The 12,414-nt window shown below is 37.3% G+C and overlaps 2 protein-coding genes across 5 annotated transcripts in view; one reads left to right on the top strand and one right to left on the bottom strand.

The window, feature by feature from the left end:
• Positions 1–3,735, bottom strand: part of LOC143365203 (tektin-3) — a 38,957-nt gene extending 35,222 nt beyond the window's left edge. For 2 of the 3 annotated variants that reach the window (XM_076805149.1, XM_076805150.1), the window contains exon 1: positions 2,989–3,733. The gene's annotated coding sequence lies outside the window, so the exon portion shown is untranslated. Of the gene's footprint in view, positions 1–2,988 lie in introns of all 3 variants that reach the window. The other variant, XM_076805151.1, reaches the window with a different exon arrangement.
• A 523-nt stretch (positions 3,736–4,258) lies between these two features.
• The window catches only part of Ntan1 (N-terminal amidohydrolase 1), a 61,623-nt gene continuing 53,467 nt past the window's right edge, over positions 4,259–12,414 (top strand). The window contains exon 1 of one of the 2 annotated variants that reach the window (XM_076805156.1): positions 4,259–4,876. The gene's annotated coding sequence lies outside the window, so the exon portion shown is untranslated. The remainder of the gene's footprint in view (positions 4,877–12,414) is intronic. The other variant, XM_076805155.1, reaches the window with a different exon arrangement.

Genomic DNA, 12,414 nt, shown 5'->3' with positions numbered 1-12,414 from the left:
GTTTATGAAACATTAAAATCGTTTTTTAGTAGAATGGTTGTCTTGAGGCCTATAGTTCCTTCGAGACTTTTTATCCCCTCGATGAGTAGACTACGATGCAACAATAAAAAATATGACCTTGAAAAAACCGGTCAAGGACAATTTTGCATGTCATTTTTCAGACAGATCTCCACCGATCCAAAGATACAGAGTTCCGCTGTGATAGTCTTTACACATCATTTTGGTACACCCTGTACAGCCAGATAATATTACTATCGGAATTCTACGATTTTGAATTATGTGCGTTGTTTGTCTCAATATAGAAGTGTTCAATATTGCATAATTAATACCTATGGAAAGGAAAGAAAATCGATATTTTATTCACTACGATTCACTTTATAAAAAAATCTGAAAATAATTGAGAACATTGCTTCCAACAATGTCTCACTATTGAATTTTCTATGAGAAATATGCATTTTTTCGGCCCCCCACGGGATATACCCAGTGGTAGTGAGGATAGTTCTGAGACAAGTATAGGCTAGATATTTGGGACATTTATCGAGTAGAGACTGTATTATGCGAAAAGGTGAAGACGCTGTGGCGGACGTTCCAGGACGAATGTGTTGCATGATGATTGAATGTAGGATCAGAACCCCCAGAACAAATGTAACATATGCAGATTAGGATAGGTGACAAGGTTCCGGGCCTGTTGCAAGGGACTGATCATCTACGAATCTAGAGGGCTGAGGAGATGGATTCGAGTCTCATTGTGTACAGCAGCTCCTTTTTCTTAAAATCCTACACCATTATTTTAAGTAAATATTTTTGTTCGCCGTACACAGCGACAGTATTCATATCAAGGGAAGGGACAGGCGGCCACGCATGTATGTACATACAGTGAGGAACATATAAATACGGAAATGTGAAGTCATCGATTTATTTTAACGTAATAGAAAAAATTGGAATTTGAATAGATTTTTCAGAGATACATATACTGCATAATTTTTATTAATTTGGATATACAGGAGTCCCATAATGCAGTACTTCCTTAAAAGGGCTGATTCCTAAGGTCATTTGAAGCAAATTTTCCTTTGTGAAAATGTTCTCCGCGGCTTTGTTAAAGAGTTATTAACGAAAAGCACGGACCAATCAGAGTACAGATCCCGCTGAGCGTGGTGTTTGGAATGGAAATATTACTTCGTATGACCTCAGAAGTCACTCCCTTCAAGGAAGTACAACATTTTTTAGACACCCTGTATAGTCTCGTGCGTTTACCCAATTATACAAACATAATGAGCGTTTTCTGCAAGCATATCAATGGGCAAGCAGTATCTGAATCAATTTAACCAGCTAACTGCGTTCGACGTGTATACACGTCGATCCGAAGCTCTATTGCGGTGCGGTTGACGTGTATACTCGTCGCGTAAAATAAAAAATTTCCACTTACTATGAAAACTGGAAATTTCAATAAAAATGTCATTTGGTGGTATGCTTCCTTTATATTATCAATAAAACTGCTATGTATTTTCTTTTTTCAAATTTGATTATCTTCTTTGGTACATTGGATATTGCTCGTAGAATGTACTACTATTTACAAGCTAAGTTGATTATTTTTTATCTTGCTTTGAAAAATACCACACTGAAATCAACTGAATTTCTTAAAATTATTTTTTCCTTTAATTTTTCTTGTTTATGAATTTTATTATTTTTCGACAGTTTTTAAGTTTTTAGTAACAATAACATTTTCAACAATGAATAGTTAAGTTTTATAAGCGTCATTGCTTAATTTTAATGCCGCATCTCGTGAGAAATTTTTAAAATGAAATTCCGCAATTGACTGGCTAAGTGAGTTGACAATATTTATACATGTAGTCAGGCGACGACTCGTAACGTATTATGGAATCGTAAAGCAAAATTGAAATTTGCAAAACGTCATCTTGACTAGTCAAAACAACAATGGTCGAAAGTTACTTCTATTGACGAATTAAAATTTAATTGTTCTGGTTCGAATGGGAGAATGTATGTTCTTCGGTGAATTGGAGAAGAATTTAATGGAAAATGCATTAAAGCCACTCATAAAGGAATCGGTAACTTCATTATGGTGTGGCCAGGAATGACTGTACACGATCCGGGTCCAATTTATCACATAAATGGCATTACGAATCAACATATTTATGTCGATATGTTAAACGATTCTTGCAAACAACAATTTACCTACAGCAGTATAATATTAATGTTGTGCAATGGCCGATGTAGAATAAGAAGTAAAATAAGGAAGATCATCCGGTTTAAATAAATTATGTGATGTAACTGGGAAGCATGGAAGAAAATATCATTAAATAGATGTATGAGATTAATCGACGCCATGGCACACACATGTGCCGAAGTTATTAAAACGGAGGCGGGCCGACAAAATACTAAAAGTTTGTGGCAAAATCCTAATATTTATTTTTTTTTAATATTCTTTATGAACAAAATATACGGGAAATTGTAAAATACATTTTCCCTATTTATATGTTCGCGAAAAACACTCGTAATTTTTAAACATTTGACACACACATGAGACTGTACATCAAAGGAATAAACATCATGCGAATTAGAACGCTTAACAAATGTAGTTTAACGTAGCATCTCTGAAAAATCCGTTGAAATGAAAATTTGTATTATAACACGAAAGTAAATCGACGACTTCACATTTCCCTATTTATATGCTCGCCACTGTACACCGCACACGCTCTCTATGGCGCTTGTAATCGGGTTTTATCGCGGCGAGACGCGACGAGACACGACGAAACACGACGAGACGAGACGCAACGAAAGGAGACACGACATACGACATGTGCGCATTGAACTTCCCAGTCTCGAAAGAGATGGCTCGTGAGCATCGCGAGATTTCATCGGTCGAGTAGTGCGAATTTCCCGCCAGTCCGAGACTCCTTGTCCGGCTCGAGCACCGAACGAGGACGTGTTTTCTGTAGAGTAGCGCACATCGACGATATTTCTACTCACCAGAAACGAAATGGCTCGGAATTTCAGCTATCACGACGAGGAAGAAGCTGGCTCGCGAAGCGTCCACTCAACCCTACCCCCGTATCGCCATCTTCGAACCATGTTTGACTCTGCCGATGAAACCGACGACCACGACTCGACTAGAGGGTCGAATCGCAATCCAAAAAATCATCGTGTCATCCGATTCCGCCAGATGGCGAGAAACACGAACCGAACAACGAATATTTTCCTTAGTGTTTAGAGACGAGCTTACAACTTATATTTGCATGTATAGTTCGTGCGTAAGTTTGTACTTTCCATTTGTTGAGAATTTTGCATCGAATCATCGTTGCGAATACTTCCACTTGTCGTATTTACGGTAAATATTCTTATATATGTAAGAAGATCTTTTGAATGGGTATCAATACCCTTAGTCGATAATGTAGATGCCTCTGCAAAACGATCTTAGCCACGCCCTAACAGTTGCTTCGCCTCGGCATTCAACGGAACCGTATCTATGAATTATATATTTACGGTGGATCGCGTTCAAGAAAGAGTTAATGATTTAACGCGTGCGCATGCTACATTGCTGCATGTTACCGGAAAATGCGTGTTCTTCCGGTTATGAATCAGCCTAAATTAACTGTACGCAATTTTCACTGTTGGGCGAGAAAATCGAGATGAGATTCGAAGCAACGATTTCTTTCTTGCTATTTGCCACGATTGATGCGTGGTAGATATTGCAGAGATTTCAATGCCTCAAAATATGTTCCGACCACGTTTGTTACCGACACTTAATGTTCGCTACTATTATTTCCAAGAGCCATTAAATCGTTTGCTGACCTGACATGCCGAGTCACAGTGATTTCGATGCTTTTGATGATGCAACTCGCGTGGTAGAATTTCCAAAAACCGTCACGATGCGATAACGCTCATATGAATTAATCTTGTATTTCTAAGATTTAATTATAACCTTTTCGAACGATCGTTTCGCTTTTGTTAACCGCATACGCAGAAACGAACGCCCAATAGTAATTTGTCAGATGCAGCCGAATTATTGATCCATACGTAAGAGGACTCAGCAATTTAACATGTCTTTAATTTGTGCTTCCGTTAGCTGTGTGTACAAATATCGATAATTACGAGAGAGAAAAACATGTAACGCGGGAACGTAAGCAGCGAGCAAAGATTTCGAAACGCGAGGCAAGAAGACGCCATATTGCCGCGCGAACCGAAAAGCGGCGGAAACGTACGAAGTTGGAATCGAGGAGCCGACGAGGTCGAGCTTGGAACCGAGTGTCAGTGCGGACGGTACGGAGAACGCGATCGAGTCTAAGCGTGTTCGTTCGGATTTAGCCGATCGCGGTAAAGTTTTCCTCGGCTGTCATTCGGCGCAGCTGTCTCTTTCCCTCTGTCTCCGTCTCTCTATCTTTATTTGGACCGTGACAACGTGGTTGGTGGTCGATGATCTTCGATTCACAGTTTGAGAGTGACGCGGTTGCCAATATACAATCGCGTCTCCTCTTCTCGCGTACGCTTTTCTCTGTTTGTGATTAGTTTGGAGCCGTGTTTATCTCTGGACTGGTGAGTCTCTCCGTTGGATCCGTTCTGTACCGTTCCGTTCGGGTGTGCGGTACGCTCGATACTGGCGCGCGTTCTCTGCCGCGTACGACACGTCGACGTCGACGTCGACGACACCGCCAACGCTGACCGCTGACGTTTTGTTTTCGATCTGCCGTACCGTGTGTGTTTGCCACCAGTTGCGTGTTGCGTAACTACGATTTTACGACAGCCAGCTCCTCTCCTGCCGGCGTGCTATTCGGGTTCGATAATCGACAACTGGACATCGCATCCCTTTTCCAACCTAACCGTTCTTTCGATTCTTACGATCGACTCGACAACGACGCGGGTGAGTACGCTCTGTTCTTGGGTCGCGTGGAAGTCGATGTCGAAGTTGCCCTCGCATTATCTTCGATGTATCGAATCATTGTGGACGGTGCTCGCGGCAACGTTTAAAACGGCATCGAGAATTCGATGCTCGAGTTCCGTCGGATCGCGCGAATCGTTCCGCGACGGTTTTTATTCCGATCTATCTATTACAGTCGACCAACAAATTCACCGTGATCTTTTTAAATTTGATCAATTTCAGCATCGATCGATTATCTCTTCGGTGTTTCGAACATATATGGTAATAAGTTTTAAAGTTTCTCTGTTTTATTACGGAGTCGCGGTGTATGCATAATCGGCGACACACGACAGACTTCAAGGAAAATTATGTACACACGTGTGTGTGTGTGTGTGTAAAAAAGGATCAAAGTCGCGTCGTTGTACAACTTGCAGAATTTACTACGACGCGCATGATCCGATCTGATCCGATCCGATTCGGAGTAAAGGGAACCGTCGTCGTCACGTCCAGTCGCGTCGCTTCGCCTCGCCTCGCCTCGCCTCGCCTCGTCGCGCCTCACCTTGCCTTTCCTCGCCTCGTCCCGCCCCACTCTGGCTTGCTTTTGCCTCGCCTTGCCTCGCCTCGCCTCGCTTCGCCTCCTATCACCTCCCATTGCATCGTATTTCGTCGCATCGTTCTTGTCACTCTATATAGCTGTGCTGCTTGAATATGTATCGCGTTCCCTCATCGACACGAAATTATTCGCCACATAACCTTTCGCTTTTCCTACTGCTCTACGGTACGTTATCGACGTTCAATCTAGAACTGTAAAAATTCAAATGCTCGAACACATCCGAAAGTACGAGTCCTTCAAAGTTCCTATTATTCCATTCTGTCGTAACGTTTCGCACAGCGCTATCAGATGTTCGAAGCAATCTGAGAAAAATAAATAGTTATTACACATGCACATCACTTTAAATGTTTGATTATCATATGGGTTTCCAATGCGTTTGGTTTGCAGTTTGCCACCTTGCCTTTAACTCTGTATACCTGACAGAACCAAAGTATATTAACCCTTTACTGTATGTTGGTCGGAATTAATTTTCGTTGAACGAACAGTAGTACATAATATGCAAGATCATGAAGGAAAAACAATATTTATTAATTCTTTTTTAAACTTTAGACATATGTAACACAGTAATATGTTTTAATTTTATGTTATGTGAAAACTATATTTTATATTTTTGTCAACTTAATATAATATAAGATCAATATGGTTTCTTTGCTGTGGTGGCTGAGAGCAGACATACGACTGGAACGGTAGGAAAGCTTTGGTCGTGAGAGTTGACATACGTCCACAAAGGGCTAAGTTAACTTTTGAAAAAAAATGACGTTTTATGAATAGAATTTTGTCACTTTTTCTAATGGTAAAAAATATTTCGTTCTAGGTTGTTTTGCTTTTAATACAATAGTGTAACAATGATATTAAGTTCAATGCATTTTTTATTACGAAAAACAACAATTTCCCATAGCTAATTACACTTTTTAACAATTAATTTTCGAATTTACATTAAAAGAATTACACACATATTTCTAACAGCTCTAAAACAGTAAGGTTGTCGCACCTTTGATTTGCGCTTCTCTGAAATTTGAAAAGTATGACAGCACACTATGGCTTCGAAAATCAAATTTTGTTTTCTTTTTATTTAAACTTACTTCTAAGTGAGGTTTATACAGCTGAACGTAGTTTACATTATTTTGTTTTATTAACTGTATACAGTAGAGCCTCGCTTGTTGCATGAAACAGGACCGAATATGCGTGTAAAAGTCGAGATTGTGTAACGAAAGAGGTAACTAATCGCACGATCTATTTTTCCATTGTCTCACTGCGTATTTCCTTGCTTGGGAAATTAATTACTTATCAATTAAAGCATTAAAGTATAATGAATATTAAATGTTTTTCATTCAGATCAGTTAATATAAATGTTATATATCTCTTTTTTAATATTCATTATTCTTCAAAATAAGCATAATTAATATAAGCACAGTAATTGTGTCCTTTACGCTACCAAAAATTTTTTTACGTCATGCGATATGAAATAAATAATAGTCTTAATTCCTTTAGAGTCTATTCTTATTCTCAGGTTTTTTACACATATACAGAGTGTCCGGTTTAAATGAGAACAGTGAAAGAACACGAAGAAGATTTGCAAAAAAATTATTGAAACTAAAAAAGTTTTGCTATCCTACTACCACCAAAGGTTAACCAAAGAATATTTCGGTAATCATTACTTTTTCACCCCACGGACCTCAATACCTTTTTACTCAGCATTCGATACTCTTTCAAATCGCATATTCAAATATTACGCATAATGAAATGAAAACTCAATTCAGGTGGTGACTCACCCTGCATACATATGTATGCATGTTGTGGGTAAGTAGCAGGTTTATTTCCATTTCATAATTATACAATTTCTTTTTATTTAGAAAGTAGAGGTTTGCATGTATACACACATGTGCAAGTGTGTGAGTTAGTTTAAGTTTACAATTATACAATGTACTGATAATATTTGATTAGTTTAAAGTTCTAACGGTTCTATAAAAAATTGTGCAGTTTACGCAATAACTAGGGGTGTGCAAGAACCCGAAATCGGGTCGGGAGCACGAAATTTTTTCGGGATCGGGACAGGTACTCGAAAATTTCGGGATTCTCGAAAGAATCGGGATTTCCAAAAATTCCGACCACCCACCATTTAATCATTTATATTTTACCACGTTTTTATTCACTCGCTTTCTTGTCTGTCTGTTCGGTACAAATTTTGTTATTGATTGAGACTTGAAACTTTAGCATAGCTCAGAACTGGATGACCACAGACACAAGACTAAAAAGTAGAAAATAGTTACTTAAATAAAAAAAAATTTTAATATACCACATTTTAAGACGGACTAAAAAGTATAAAATAATTTTTCCTAGCCACCTACAGATAGTCCTGAAAATTTGTGATCGTGAATTTTGAATGGCTATGAAAATACTTGTAAGATTTAAAACGAAAAACGTGGGGCGCATGGAATAGATTATAGATAATTGATGCATGAATAGTTCTGTTGCGTGAGTTTTCTCAAGGGCAGCTACTCTCTACACGTTTTTCGTTTTAAATTTTACAAGTATTTTCATAGCTATTAAAAATTCACAATCACAAATTTTCAGGACTATCCGTATAGGGTTAAGAATCTGTATGGGACTAGGAAAAATTATTTTATACTTTTCAGTCCGTCTTAAAAACGTGGTATATTAAACATTTTTTTACGTTCATGGTTTCGGAGTGTCATATAAACAAACATGTGACTGTGTATTTTAATATTTTCTACGCTACTATACAGCACTGCAGAGCAGTTTGGGAAACGGCAGTCGGGATCTCGAATTTTCGCACGCCTCTAGTAATAACCGTGTTTATGCACTGCCGTGAAAATTATTACTATTTCTATTTGTTTACTCTTGCGATCATCACGTGTGTACGTCAATCAGTGAACATCGTAAACATCTTGATGGAAACACGTAATTATGTTTCACGGCTACGGAAAGTCGCAGCCAGCATTGACTATAAAAGTGATAGACTAGTATTACCGTATCGCACTGACACTTACGATAGCAGCTTCGACTATTAAACAAATAACTCGCAACATATTATTGCACAACACAGTATTATAGTTCAAAATATTGTACAAGTTTACATTTATGTATGAGATGGAAAAATACGTAATAATTATTGTTAAATAGCAAACATCGAAAAATTCGGATGAAAAAATGTTATACCGAAATTTTTGTTTATTTTTTTAATGTAGAAGCACGTTCGTACTACGATTTCCGGCCCACCCTATATTAAGAAAATGAGTTATTTATCGCTAACTTTTAGGACTGTTCCCACCCCTTTCGCAGGGAACATTCCAGATAGAAAAAAGTACGTGTTAAAGATTTTTCAACGAACATTATTCTACGTCGTTACATACAAACTAACGGTACAGGGCTATTCAGCTAAGTGTTCCACCAATGTAAACTATTTGGTACATGAAAAAATGGTTGAAACGAAAGCTCTGTGGTTTCAAGAGTAGCATACAATGTTACATTTGTTTTTCACCCCATATACCCACACAGTTTTTTAATTCAGAATTCAATTCTCTCTGTAACCACAAGATTAAAATTTACCCTTTATGATGAAGAAATTCAAGGCGACTTTTATATCTGAATCAAAAGGCAGAAAAAAACTCATTGTTACATTGGTTGTTACTCTTGAAACCATACAATTTTCGTTTCAACCATTCCTTCGTATACCAAATAGTTCACATGTAATTTAGGTGGCGCATTTAGCTGAATCGCCCTGTATACGTACAAATGTTCCGATTGTACTAATAGTTCGAACTCTTAATTGTATCAAATATTTCCAACTGTCTAAATACTAATATTATGAAAAACTACTATGCTGTCATATTTTATTTGTCGGTTTAAGGTATTGGCTCAGGTTTTGTTCTTTTCTATCTAGGTTGAGAATATAATTATGCTGGTATAAGTTGTGATCAAAATAATTCTCTTCCACCTCCATAGAAATGAATTTGTAAAACTATTATTTTTGGTGTCTAAGTAGTGTTATGAGTTGCAAAAGTGCTTGACAAAAATAATATTTACATAGCTAGAAACATTTTATATTAAAGGATCGTTACTTGAGAATTGATTTTAACGTTTTTAAGAGAAAATAAATTAAATAATAGGTTGTCGTGCGACGGTCGCAGTGGTCCTACTATTAACATACTCAGTTTGAGTTGAGTACAGTTGACTTTTTCACGAGTCTGTAATTAGATGTGCTCAAGTCTGCGCCGACACATTACTTTCTTCACTTAAAAAATCCTATTGCACTCTATATGGACAACATAAATTGCATTTAGCAGATCATTATGAGTGTGAATAATATCTGCGAGTCGATAGACCTTTCATCCTTCTCGACACCTTCAGATATTACCTTCGTTTCCTGACCAATTATAAGTAATGGGTGTTATTATTATCATTATTATAAAGGTATAAAACAAACTGCTTAATATTCACGAAGCAAACAGGTAGTAAGAAGTGTACCTCATTGCATACCTGTTCTTCGATAGCTGAAGTCATAATAGTTGTCCATCCCACTACTACTGCTTTAGACTTGCAGCGTAGGAGTGAAATGGACAGCTATTATGACTTCAGCTATATTCTTTCGACAAACTTTGTCCAACGTACAAACATTCCCTGTTATATGTTTATCTCGTTCATACCAAAGATTTTATTTATTTATTTAAAATAATAATAGTGATCAGATACCATAATTTTTATACCGAAAATTCTAAAAGTTACGGCACAAGAATGAAAGTTTTTCTTTAAATGATTCGGTTACAAATAATCATTATACACGACCGAAATTTTTTTGACCATTAACGACTCTTATCGAAATTTCGTTTTAGTTACTATGGATCATCATAGTTTTTAAAATAATATTACAAATAATTAATATAAATACAGTGCTACATGTAACAAGAGTTGCTGTTATTTGCCGCACAGTTTTTTCAGCTCTGAAACTAATGCTAGATGATCGACGGTGTTGCATAAATCATTATTTGTTAAACTTACTTACTTTTGATTGCGATTGTACAAGTTAGACAACAAACTGTACAATTACTACCGAGTGATTTTATCCACAAAAACATTTGAAAATTTCGAATCTTTCATTTAACTACGTAATCTATACATATCCAAGAAGAGGAAAGTATAAACAAAAATTCGATTTTTCTCAAAGATGGGAACCTTACCTTGAATAAAACTTACCTTTTTGCTAATGATTTTGCTTGGAACAATTTAAAAAATAACTGTTATTCTTGGCTTCTGATAATAATGATAATAGTTGCGATAATAGCATTAATAATAATTTAACCAACACAAAACGTGTATGTGCATGGCTAGGTTCCGCGATGCGCGAACCAAACGTAACGGACCTAGTTAAACGGAGCCGGTTTCTCTCTCTTTTTCTCTCTCTTTCTTCCTCTCTCCCTACCCCCTTCCTACCCTCTCGTTCTTTATTTTCTCGCGGAGCGGTAACTCGTAGTAGTTTGACAGTTAATTAACGTTCATCGAATCGATTCTATGCCCGACTATAGCGTAATTGAGTTCTTTTCTCAAAAAAAAAAAAAAAAAAGAAATCACGCGATACATCCCGGAGAAGTTTTCTTAGCTTTCCGAAGCTTATTCGCCAATGAAACGCATTCGTTCGGGCGGTCGATTCCGACAACGACGTACGTCGAACGAAGATCATAGTTCGTGCATCGAAGTGCATAATACGCCAGAATTGCAAAGAGCTGGACAAAATTCATGTCTCTGGTAATTATACATATTATTAATTACAAACAGAACGGGTTTGGAGGGTTTTGTAGTCGTAGAGTCTAATTCTGGTATTCCTTATTTGGTAAAATGAGAAATTGTCTTTATAAAACTGCCCCCTTATAGGGGATGTTTCAATCTAAAAAATTGAAACTTTGCTGGTTGTTTTCAAGCATTGGTGTCTTATGGTCGTGTCCTCGGAACACTTAAAGTGTTAGTGTTCATGAAAGTTCTGATTCTTGCTGATTGCGAGTTTGACACGTCTAAACGAATTTTAAATGAATCGGGATTTGCCATTACAAGAAAAATGTGATTTAAACAAAAATTAGCAATGAAATTGTTATTAAATTATTATTAGTTGTATCACACCCTCCTCTCTCAACTCATTAAACAACTCTCTCTCTTCTACTTATTACGATACAGTGTTTATTCGATATATGTCCAAAGCAATGGTCTAGCCAGCGACATATATCGACCAGGAGATACTATTCTTTGATCCACGCTGAACGTAGAAAAGGCGATCGAGGTCTCTCGAGCTTCTTGGCCCCTCACGCGGTATACCCTGCCGCAGTGGGGATAGTTCTGGGACTTTAATCGGCTAGGCATTTGGGACATATATCGACTAAAGACTGTATTACTTCCTAAAACAAAAGATTGTTTCATTGAATGTATCTCAACAGTAGTGTTTTCCTAAACGCCAATAATGGACAAATTTTGATATACCTAACCACGCCAAAAAAGTTACAACATTTCTATCCTAGGTTAGAAAATAAGAAAAATAAATATAAAGAATGTCGAATATTTATATTATGCGATAGTGCAGTACTGAGCTACGACTCTAGTAGGAGGTCAAACTATAAAAATTTGTTTAAATGGTCAAAGGGACTAATATTTTTTAGTATGTATTAATTTTTTTGGGGAAAAGGGGGACCCCCAACATTTTCTAAAATGGGAATTCTAGAATGGGTATTTCTTGATTAGAACAACTCATAAAATTTACATTCTGCATTTGGTCGTTACGTATGCAACGGTCGTTTTTGTTGGTTTGAAAATGAATTCCGTCCAGCTAATTGTCGCGTTCGAACCACCGTGTATCTGTGCATCGGTCCACGGTTGAGAGTCTCTGTTTTCCCAAGAGTTTCATTAATCTGACCGCGCCTGGAGC

This window comes from Halictus rubicundus, chromosome 2, assembly GCF_050948215.1.
Source record: "Halictus rubicundus isolate RS-2024b chromosome 2, iyHalRubi1_principal, whole genome shotgun sequence".
NCBI lineage: Eukaryota > Metazoa > Arthropoda > Insecta > Hymenoptera > Halictidae > Halictus > Halictus rubicundus.
This window is presented reverse-complemented; position numbering and strand designations above follow the sequence as displayed.